The sequence below is a fragment of the Bison bison genome, unplaced genomic scaffold (assembly GCF_000754665.1).
Source record: "Bison bison bison isolate TAMUID 2011002044 unplaced genomic scaffold, Bison_UMD1.0 scf7180017864349, whole genome shotgun sequence".
NCBI lineage: Eukaryota > Metazoa > Chordata > Mammalia > Artiodactyla > Bovidae > Bison > Bison bison.
Genome location: NW_011494921.1, coordinates 4338736 through 4351106, shown reverse-complemented (window position 1 = coordinate 4351106; position 12371 = coordinate 4338736).

The following is a 12371-nucleotide window of genomic DNA, read 5'->3' as shown; positions in this document are numbered from 1 at the left end:
AAAAAGTTGGCTTAAAGCTCAACATTCAGAAAACGAAGATCATGGCATCTTGTCCCATCACTTCCTGGGTTATAGATGGGGAAACAGTGGAAACAGTGTCAGACTTTATTTTGGGGGGCTCCAAAATCACTGCAGATGGTGACAGCAGCCATGAAATTAAAAGACGCTTACTCCTTGGAAGAAAAGTTATGACCAACCTAGATAGCATATTCAAAAGCAGAGACATTACTTTGTCAACAAAGGTCTGTCTAGTCAAGGCTATGGTTTTTCCAGAGGTCATGTATGGATGTGAGAATTGGACTGTGAAGACAGCTGAGCGCCGAAGAATTGATGTTTTTGAACTGTGGTGTTAGAGAAGACTCTTGAGAGTCCCTTGGCCTGCAAGGAGATCCAACCAGTCCATTCTAAAGGAGATCAGCCCTGGGATTTCTTTGGAAGGAATGATGCTAAAGCTGAAACTCCAGTACTTTGGCCACCTCATGCGAAGAGTTGACTCATTGGAAAAGACTCTGATGCTGGGAGGGAGTGGGGGCAGGAGGAGAAGGGGACGACAGAGGATGAGATGGCTGGATGGCATCACTGACTTGATGGACGTGAGTCTGGGTGAACTCTGGGAGTTGGTGATGGACAGGCAGGCCTGGTGTGCTGCAATTCATTGGGTCGAAAAGCGTCGGACACAACTGAGCGACTGAACTGAACTGAACTATGTGAATGTCGGGCTTCCTCAGTGACTCAGTGGTAAAGAATCCAGCTACAATACAGGAGACTCAGTGCAGGAGACTTGAGTTCGATCCCTGGATTGGGAAGATCCCCTGGAGAAGGAAATGGCAACCCACTCCAGTACTCTTGCCTGGAGAATTCCATGGACAGAGAAGCCTGGCGGGCTACAGTCCATGGGGTCACAGAGAGTCAGACGTGTCTGAGTTCGCTGACTAGGATAGGAATGTCATTGGTTTCTTTCTTCTACAATAAGGAACCTGAGGTCCAGAGAAGTCAGTTGCCCAAAGTCACCAGTAAGCGGCTTAGATGGAAAGTGAATTTGAGGTTTTAACTCGGAGAAGGTAAGATTACGGGAACAGGAGAAATAGAAACTCTTACAACAGAGAAGATTGGGACTCTGTGATGTCACAGAGGCTAAGAGAGATTCAGTGATATCAATAATCAAGTAGTATCAATAATTTTCCTTGCTTAGGACGTTAAGAACAAGTTTTTGTTAGTACCTACTGGTGATGGTTAAAAATTGAATAATGATCTTTGTCTTGCTATTAACATTAGGTATGTGTTTCACTTGCGGTCTGAAAATAGGATTTTGTCCAGTCACAAATCAGCCTCGCTGGAGGAGAGGGGTTGAGCCTCACAGCGGGTACCACACCAAGTTAATAAAGCACCTGCTGGTGCTGAGTTAACAGACCTGTAGGGAGCTGTGGTGTCTCACCACCAAGGTCATTCCCATCAGTGTGTAGCAGGTGACACACACACCGAGTATACCTTTGAAGTTTTCAGATCGATTGTTGACAAAGGCAACAATGCATACTTAGATCTGATTGTTAATGGGGCTTCCTAAAGGTCAGCTCAAAATAGAAGAAACCCAAGGCATTTCGCTTCTGCGGCTATTACTGAATTCCTTGACTGATTAAATTCTGCTCTCAGCAATGTGACTCACGATACCACGAGGATCTTCGAGCCATATGGCACACTCGGCGGAACAGCTGCGTCAGGTCTTCAGCCGCGCACTTCTGGAATCGCGTGTTTCGGGGTGTCTTTTCACTGACCAGCTAATACAGAAGTTCAGAGGAAGCAACTAACGTGAAAGTCACACAAATGGACATGGACCTGACGATGCTAGTAGCGTCTGACACCAGGTGACGCCGCAGCCGATGATCCGTGTGACACACACCCTTAATGGGCCTCTCAGTATCCAACCTCCCCTCTTTGCTAATGAGCCAAATGATGGCGGAGGAAGCCTGACGGTGTACCCGCGTAATTAATCGCTTTCCCAACTCTTTTGTAGGAACGGTTGGACTTGTTAACGCAGTTCAGGGCAGTGACCGGTAAGGAGAAATCTGCTGGGAGGTTTCTAGGAAAGCTTTTCCTTTTCTGATGAAAGGGAGGCATCGCCAGAGCCCTTCCTCTGATGGTGACCGGATATCTATTCTCCTGGGGATATACGTTTGTGCTGTGTCTAGGTTTTGACTGTTAATAAACAAATCTGTTATGAACATTATTGGGAAAACCTTTGCAGATAGATGTTTTCCTTTCCCTTGGGGAGATAATAAGGAGCAGAATTGTTGGGTCACAGATTAGGTGTATGATTCATTTCCTCAATAATGCATGAGCATTCCAGTTGCTCCAGATCCTCACCAGTATTTAAGGTTGTAAGCCTTTTAACATTTAGTCATCTGGAGGGCAATGGTGTCTTATTGTGATTTAAATTTGCATTTCCCTGATGATTCGTGGTGGTGAGCACTTTTTCATGAGTTTATTGGCCATTTGGTATCTTTTTTGTTGTTGTTGTGAAGATGGCAAAAACCACAAGATGGGAACAGCCAGAATTCTGTCGTCAGTGCTTAGGGAACCATCTGACCAGCACAGGCTGCAATGAGAGTGAGAAATAAATTTCAGTTTTGCTAATCTACTGCAATTCTGTTCCATATGTTTTGAGAGTTGAATTGTATATTAACATAAATTATACCTCAATAAACCTGATTAAAAAAAATAAAAAGAATAGTGCAGGAGAGGTGGATTCCGAGAAGACAGGGATCCAAAGGGTTGCTCAGCTGAAACTCCAAGCGTGGCTCCCACATGGACAGGGCTTCTGGGTCCTGACCCGTGGGGATTCACTCCTACGCCCCACATTTATTAACTAAATGGTGATTCTTGCTAGAATAGTTCCACGTGCTAGAATGAATTCAGGTTTGCGAGGAGAAACTGAACGAGAGAAATGTAGATGGGCCGGGATGACCTAACACTGTCAAAACCCCCAGCTCTCCTCTGTTAAACCAGAGACTTGGTCTCAGACCTCAGAGCCCTGCAGGGCACATTGCCCAGGACTGCTGATTCTGGACCTGACCTGGCTGCCGGCAGAATTCAGTTGAGATCTTTGGGAAGTGGGCTAGGCAGAAGTATCTCAACCCTTCTGAACTGTCCTCAGCTGAACTTTGCTCCACTCCCCAAGGTCTGCTAAGCTCTATTTGAAGAGCTTGCAATTTAAAGAAGTGAAGAGTCTGGGAAGGGTAAGTACAGATACACACAAAATAATCAATGACGACCTGCTGTATAGCACAGGGAAGTATATCCAATATCCTTTAATAACCTATAATGGAAAAGAATGAAAAAAGAGAAAAAAATGTATGCATGGAACTGAGTCACTGTGCTGTACACCTGAAACTAACACAATATCATAAATCAACTACAATCCAATAAAAAAATTGCTCAAAGACGTGGAGAGGCAGCAAACACATGCAGTTGAAAATGAAAAACATTTTCTCCAGGGTTAAGCCAAGTCCTGGGGTTAGAACTTGTTAGTGGAGCCCACCTGCTATCCTTTTAAACAGATGAAAGACTTTTCAGTCTGCCCCCATGACAAACTGCCCATCCCCCTCCACCACTCTCCCTCACCCTGCTCCTCCCCGTCGCCCCCAAACCCTGTCATTAAATAGGCCCTTTTCAGACGGGAATACAATTCAAGCACAGTCATTAGGAAAACCCTGCCCTGTTTCTGTGGTTACTGACAACTCCCTTTGTGTAAATCTCATTAAATCAAACCGGGGACTCCCAGTTTTTTTACGGCAAATCCTAGGAAGAGAAAGCGATGTTGATTTTAGAAATAATGTTGCAAATCTCAGGTGTGAGACCTCTTTGGATTGGAAAGTAATATTATTTATCTCCCTGAAACCAATAATAAATCCACCATGAAAAATTGACCATGGCTTTTGTCACCAGGCGTCCTTTTTCTACTGTGGTAGAGATCTTGGTGCTTCTCTTTTCCAGAACTGAAGGCTTTCTCTGACAAGCTATCTTGTTTTCATGCCTTTATGAAGACAAATGAAATTACTGAAAGTATTGAAGACTATTTTCAATTCATTTTCATCCCATACATTTTTGGTACTTAGGAGCAATTTGCTTCTCATTTGAAAAGAAAAATGTTTCTTATTCAAAGCATAAGCAACAGTGGGTGTTCCTTATACTCTAAAAGGCTTGAAATGTAAAATGGTTCTCATGTAAAACTAGAGACAACAGAGAGCCTGCCCTATGACAGAGCAGTATACCATATAGAATACTTACACGTTTAACAACTTCTGGGCCAAGGGGTTGTGTTACCTATTGTCCTCCCCCACCCCTTTAATTTTGTTATTTCTATTTTAGAATTTCCAAAGTCCTTAACTGTAAAAACAGTCCTCTTCTCTGGCGTCTTTTTCTGCCAAAGGATATATATGGCTTAGACATTTCCTTACCATCAGATGCACAAATAGTCCATACTGGGCCCTATTCTGGGTACTACCCCAAGGCTGCTGTGATGAGACCCTCCTATGGGCTTCTGTATGGGTCTGCTTTTCTTTGAACGGACGCTCTTCCCTGCCACTGTGCCAAGTCCTAGTGACAAGCTCCTTTGGGGGCTTCATTGAAAGGATTAACTTCCACCCACTCCTCAGTCTTAAAGACATCCTTCTCATGCTCCGCCTTGCTTGAATTCAGGGCAGATTTCCAGACTTTGACCTCGGTTGCCGCAATCAGTGACAGATGGTCAAGATAGGAAAGAGACCGATAACCAGGATGAGGATGAAAGTTCATGAGGAGCACTCTCCAGGTACAGAGCTGGGACACAGGCTCCGAAGGCCACACTCGCCCTGAGCTGCCTCCTTTCATCTCCAGGCACCCCGGGTGCTGGCTGCCTGCCCCCACCCCAAGGGTGGTGGTTTTCCCCTTGCACTTCTTGTGCGCCTATTTCGTCCAGCCTGTTACTATATGGCCTAGTCGCCTTTGTCTTTATCCTGCACCCAACTGTAGGTCTTCTTAGTGGTCCTCCTGCCCCGGTCCACCGCTCCGCCCAGGATGTGCTTTCATAAATGTGACCAGAATCTCTTCTTATCCATCACAGGGAGTATCAACCCATGCCTGAGAACTAGAGCTGTTGGGACTCAAGTCAGACATCCTCTATGGCAAGAGGATAACCTTGTAGAATAATCTTCCAGACAGAGACGAATAAAGAGAGCTCTAAATCAGAACTAGAAATATCTTTACCTTGAAGGAGAGAGTGAAGAAGACCTAGGAAGGCCTTCTGGGGCTTAAGAGTGGAGAAAAGAATGTGAGACAAAAGGAGGGGGAGGGGACGGCAGAGGGAAGAGGATTAGGCAGGCACACCCTCTGGTGAGATTACACCATGATTAGCACTGCCAGATGAATATTTATGAGGGCGACGCTGACTGTATTACGAGGGGATCATTTGAATAATCATGAATATGTTTCATGCATTTGGACCTAATGGGACGGTTTTCAGTCTTCAATGAGGCATTGGCGCGTGTTTGCAGAGGGGGCGGGGTGAGGAGGGGAGGGGGCCAGAGAGAGGGGGATGAACAATACAGATCACCAGGCTTCTGCACGTGCATTTTTTTCACTGTCCTGCTCTCTTCTCCCTGCAGTCGTGTCCATATAGACCTAGGGGGGAAAACGTCTAAAATCTGCAGCGGGTGCCTGCCGGAGCAGAGGTTAAAATGGTTTGCTGTTTTTTTTTCTAAACCTACTTTGAGCCTGAGCCGGGCGGAGTGGAGGGGAGGAGCGTAGCTGTATCTCACGCAGATTTGTGAAACTGAGTTTGTGGACGGTTGCGTGACTTTTCCAAGCCCACAAAGGTAGAGAAGGGCTGAGCCAAGACTTCTGATCACCTCCTGTGTCACTCCCACGTGCTTGTAAGGGTGACTCTGCCGCCCCTTCGCTGGGTAGGTGCTGGGTGTTTATTGGTATTGTCCTGCCGTAATGGTTAATAGATTGGCTCCTTTCATAAGCAAAACATAACCGTTGGAATGTTAAACGATTTGTTTTGTTAACTGGGTTGAGGAAAGCACGCATTTCTTTTACCTTTCCGACCCCAGCAGGATGCCCATAAATGACAGCGATTGTTTGGAAAGAAGAGCTCGCAAGAGGGCAGATGGCAGGAAAGGCTTAGCGGGATGGATGCGTGCGTTTGTTCCCGAGTTGTCGGCTGGGCAGGGAGGAGCTGGGGGCGAGGAGGAGGGCTGCGACCACGTGGAGAAGGTTCCACCCAACCGAGATGGGCTCGCCTCTCGGAAAGACACATGGAACCGGCCCCGTATAAAGCAGGGGCATCAACCAGAATGCCAACTCGGTTATTTTGTACCGAGAGAAACCGAGCCCTCCCTCGGCCGGGCGTGCTCCTGCGGGCGGTAAGTGCGAGCGAGACGCAAGGGATCTGGAGCTGAGTCCTGAGCTGAGCGAGCCTGCGTCCAAATCTCAGCTCTTGGCTTCGGCATGGTTGCATTCTGACCCGGGGCAGGCCCCCCGGCTCGGCTTTCTCCGCTGGAAGGCACGCTGTGTGCGAGGCCCGAACGCAATGCAGAGCCACACTTGGGAGCTATTATTAGCCTGTCCCTGCAGGCGGAAGCAGAACTGCACGCGGAGAGCCGGCTCGGCGGGAACCGGGGCGGGGGAGGTAAGCGCGTGGTTCAGGGGTGCAGCCTCGCCTCCCGGGGGGCCACCCCTGCCGCCTCCGCTGGCCCCTCCCGCCCGGGGAGGCCCTGGGCTGCGCGCCGTCAAAGCAGCCTTCCGACCCTGGCTGAGCACTCCCGGGTTCTGAGAGAACCAACCCCCCTCCTATGATGGACACATTCTTTCTTTAGATATGCTAATAGCTAATCTGGCCTGGGTCAGCTTTGCCTCTAACAGGGACTTCGCCTATCTCAGGTCTTTTGTATTAGACCGTTTAACTAGTTTATCTCAGAGGAATAGTTTTAACCTTATTTCCGAGTTCTTTCAGGGGTACCCTGGTCTGGTGACCTCCAAACCTGATCTGACCCCATTCATCCCAATACCTACTGGGACCTTGGGATTTTTTTTTTTTTTTAAATAGTAGAAAATACATCTCATTTTCCTAATCTATAAACTGGGTTGTTCAGTGAGTTGTTGAGAAGAATAAGTGAAGTTATTCTTGAAGAAGGATTAAATGAGAAAATCCTGAATACCATAGCCTGCTGTGTATGGTGGTGCTGTGCTACGTTGCTCAGTCATTTCCGACTCTTTGCCACCCTATGAACTGTAGCCCGCCAGGCTCCTCTGTCCATGGGGTTCTCCAGGCAAGAATCCTGGAGTGGGTTGCCATGCCCTTCTCCAGAATATCTTCCCAACCCAGGGATCAAACCGCCCATGGTGGATAGTAGGCACTCAATAAATGTGTTGAATGAGTGAATGACTATTACCTTTGATTATTGGGACTTCCCTAGTGGTTCAAATGGCAAAAAGTCTTCCTGCAATGCAAGAGACCAGGCTTTGATCCCTGGGTGGGGAAGATTCCCCTGGAGAAGAAAATGGCAACCCACTCCAGTACTCTTGCCTGGAGAATCCCATGGGCAGAGGAGCCTGGCGGGCTGCAGTCCATGGGGCCACAGAGTCAGACATGACTGAGCACAGCACAGTAGACCGTGTAAGGGAGTTGGATTTTATCATAGGTGCCATGACTGTTCAGGAGACACAGGTTAACAATCTTAATAAAGTTTACTCAGTGTTTTCAAGCTTGGGCTCCCTGAGGAGTAGTGGTCAATATGAGACAGGAAGGAAAAGGGCAGGGCAAAACCCTTAAGGAAAGATACAGTCCTTGAGAAAAAACTGATTAGAACTGATTAGGCCCAAGATGGCAGAAAATTTGACGTCCAGTTGATGTTGTTCCGGAGAAGGCAATGGCACCCCACTCCAGTGTTCTTGCCTGGAAAATACCATGGATGGAAGAGCCTGGTGGGCTGCAGTCCATGGGGTCACGAACAGTCAGACATTACTGAGCGACTTCACTTTCACTTTTCACTTTCCTGCATTGGAAAAGGAAATGGCAACCCACTCCAGTGTTCTTGCCTGGAGAATCCCAGGGACGGCAGAGCCTGGTGGGCTGCCGTCTATGGGGTCGCACAGAGTCGGACACGACTGAAACAACTTAGCAGCAGGAGATGTTGTTGAGTCGATAAGTCATGTCTTATTCTTTGCAACCCCATGCACTGCAGCACACCAGGCTTTCCTGTCCTTCACTATCTCCTGGAGTTTGCTCAGATTCATGTCCATTGAGTTGGTGATGCCATCCAACCATCTCATCCTCTGTCACCCCCTTCTCCTTTTGTCTTCAATTTTCCTAGCATCAGGGTCTTTTCCAGTGAGCCTGCTCACCTCATCAAGTGGCCAAAGTATTGGAGCTTCAGCACCAGTCCTTCCAAAGAATGTTCAGGGTTGATTTCCTTGAGGATTGACTGGTTTGATCTCCTTAAATACATTAGCATATGCTAAATGACACACTCACAGGTACCATGATGGTTCTGAGGCTGACCATGAACGGCCAGGAACTAGGAAATCCCCACCTCTTCCTCCATAAATAGTTGGAATAATCCTCCCACTCCTTAGGCTATGAAATTACCCAGTCTATAACAACTGACGACTCCCTATTTCAGGCTGAGCTCGCCTTTTGAGACAGGCCACATTTTGTGGTGTTGGAGAAGACTCTTGAGAGTCCCTTGGACAGCAAGGAGATCCAACCAGTCCATCGTAAAGGAGATCAGTCCTGAATATTCATTGGAAGAACTGATGCTGAAGCTGAAACTCCAATACTTTGGCCACCTGATGTGAAGAACTGACTCAATGGGAAAGACCCTGATGCTGGGAAAGGTTGAAAGTGGGAGAAGGGGATGACAGAGGATGAGATGGTTGGATGGCATCCCTGACTTGATGGGCATGAGTTTGAGAGTTGGTGATGGACAGGGAAGACTGGGGTGCTGCAGTTCGTGGGGTTGCAAAGAGTCAGACAGGACTGAGCTGAACCTGAACTGAACCTGACCTGAACATTCTATCTGTTCTATCTCTCTCAATAAAGCTGCTTTCCCTTCACCACGCTCGATCTTGAATTCTTTCCTGTGCAAAGCCAAGGACCCTCACTTGGTGGCCCATCCCAGGGACTCACCAAGACCAGGTGGTCTTCCTGCGCTCCTGACTTTTCCTTTGATTATTAAAAATTAACTCACAGTTCTCCGGGCAGAACCCTTTTGCCTGTTGGCCTGTATTGTTCATAAGGGTCTTATATTAATAAATTTACTTCTTACCTATCACTTTGCCTCTTGCTGACTTCCTTCTGTGCCAGGACATAAAGATGGGCTTCCCAGTTGGTTCAATGATAAAGCATCTGCCTGCCCATGCAGGAGACATGGGTTTAATCCCTGGGTCAGGAAGATCCCCTGGAGGAGGAAATGGCAAGCCACTCCAGTCTTCTTGCCTGGGAAATCCCATGGACAGAGGAGCCTGGCGGGCTACAGTCCATGCCGTCTTAAGGAGTCGGACACTGAGTGCGCCTGCGCCAGCTGTAAAGTATGAGTTTCATTAAGCTGTGAAATGAGTTGTGCAGTTTTGGTTGGAAGATTACTTCCGAGTTCCATCTGAGGTGTGACTGAGTTCGAGTCCCTTCTGAGGTGTGGTTTCAAATAGAACATGGCGCCTGACTAGCTGGCGCCATTGAACGCTGACTGCATCACTCCAGGCTGCGAGCTGGAGAAAGTTCCCCAGCCTCCTGTGTGAACTGAGATAATCACAGGGCTCCACTCAGAGGTGTGTGTGAGAATGTGGGTTAAATGAGATAATACCGCAGGGAGCAATGCCTGGCCTGGAGCCAAGGCTGGGGAAGTGTTGGCTGTTATTCTGACTCACACACCCCGAAGCTGCGGGTCTGAGGAATGTAGAGGGAGGGGGAGTTTTACAAACCGCTGGATGATGAAAACTCCAGGAGCTTGGAGCTCCTCCTCTTCGTTTGGTCACGGTTCTTTCAGACTTGGTTACTTGGTTTCAGTAGCTGATTAGAAACGGAGGAGATGCCGGAAGTAGGTTCCCTAGGAAAGGCAGAAGTAACTCCTGTCAGCTCAAGGAAAATCGAAGTACCCAGAGAACAGATGCAAGAATCACAAGAATTATAGCCAACTGGCAAATTGTGGTCCTTGAGGGTAGACGGTAAAAGTCCTATACAAACAAAGCACACAAAAATCTCCTCTGTATTCTAGTACAATTATCGACAACATAAAGACTGTGTTCAAAATATGGCTCGCCCGTGAAGGTGGGAGTACGTTTTATGAACTTTAGAGGTAACGTTAGGTTGGACAGAACACAGTAGATTCACAAGAGATCCAGGGTAAACAGCTCAGTGTGCAGCATCTCTTTCTATAAACCTGAGCTCCAAGCTGCCTGGCCATTTAGGTCTTGCACCTGTTTCGACTTTTTCTTTAATGAGGTTGTTTCCTGGATCTTTGAAATTCTCCTGGTGGGCTTTCAGTAGCAATCTGTCCCAGTTAACCTCACTTTCTTCCTGAATGGTACCACTGTATTGATGGTATTTGATCATTTACTTCAAGACATCCTGAGATATACATGACTCATAATTACACTCTAGGATGAAGATACAGTAAAGCTTAAAGGAACTAACAAGAAAAAAAAATACATGGCAATTTATTTGTATAAAGGTAGATTTTTTTTTTTTTTTCTCCATATGGTTGGGATGTGGGACAGTCAAAAGAAAAGGAAAACTTGGTTTCCTTTTGAGTGAAAACTCTTAAAATTCAAACCATGGAAAGAAATACTGATTTTCTTCTGCTGGGTGGAAAAGGTGTGCTTTCTGCGTTTCTACCACCCTTTCTGGCTTTTTGCCTCTGGAAAAGACCCATAAGTGGAATGCCACGGGTCACAAGAGCTACTTAGCTAAGTAAATACGCATGAGTGATTGGGGGAGAATTACAAAGTCTTCTCTAAGTAACCGAGTCAAAACTAACAATACTCAGTTGTCAGAACATCAAATGAAGCTGCCCAAGCTATCACCCTAGACACGGCCAAGTATTTTAAAGACTCGCTGTTGAGGACAGTATTTGATGGATGTAGTTTTGTTTCTCGCTTATGGGAACAAGAGTGCCATGGAGGAGTAACAGAGGGAATGCAGTTGGGGAAGGAAATCCGGTGATTGTAGAAGGGGAATACTTGGCAAGACAAGGAATGGACTGGGGTTTCAGTTTTGTTTTGTTTTGAAAGGATTTTGTTTTTACTGCCAACTTTATGGCTCAATTCTGATTCGTATCAGTAGGATTTGTAAGCTGTCCTTTGACTGGGGTCTGGCAGTCTGGTACGTCCTGGTGGTCTTAATTCAGTGTCTGGACCAGAAAGCAAGCGTTTTCATCTTGGGAATCCCCGTTACAATCGGACATTTTCCAAGGAGACGGTGGAAGCCAGATGGGAATGCGGCGCACACCGCCCTGTTAGCTCTGAATCTCCGCCTGGAGCCCTGTTGCTCTGTGCTTCCTTCTTTCATTCTGAACACATATGAGCGCCTACTGTGTGCCCTGCCTGATGAGACTCCAGAGCACTAGATACTGCGGACTTAGAGCTCAGCCGGGATTCCAGCAAGCCTCATCTTTGCTTCATGGAGTTCACATTCAAATGGGAGGGAAAGGAATGAAAGATGTAATATAATTACGGCTGCCAAATTTAGCAAATAAAAATAAAGACACCCAGTTAACCTTGAGTTTCAGATGAACAATGAATTTTCACGTATAAGTAGGTTCCACAGATGGCCTGTGTTTTGTCTGGCAACCTTCAGTATAATGCCAGGGAGAGATAAGTGCTATGGGACAAATAATTAGGAGAGTATAGAGCTAGCTAGAGATGGAGGGGACACTTTTAGTCAGGGTGGGAAGGGAAGTTCCCTCTGACAAGGTGACATGGAGCAGAGAGACATGGGGGAAGTGAGGGAGGGGGCCAGGGTGGTAAACCATCCGTGGAAAGCTATCCAAGAGAGAGTACACAGCACCGCAGAGACCCTGAGGGTCAATACTAGGATCGCCACACGCTGAGCCCTGCCTCAGCAAGCACTTGATAACTGAAGTTAGCTGACTCCGGGTCAGTCCACGGTTCTATTAGCCACTCATGTTGTTTAGTTGCTAAGTTGTGTCCGGCTCTTTTTTGCGGCCCCATGGACTGGAGCCCTCCAGGCTTCTCTGTCCATGGGATTCTCCAGGCAAGAAGACTGGAGCAGGTTGCCATTTCCTCCTCCAGGGGATCTTCTCAACCTGGGGATCAAACCCAAGTCTCCTGCATTGGCAGGTGGGTTCTTTACCACTGAGCCACCAGAGAAGACCTCA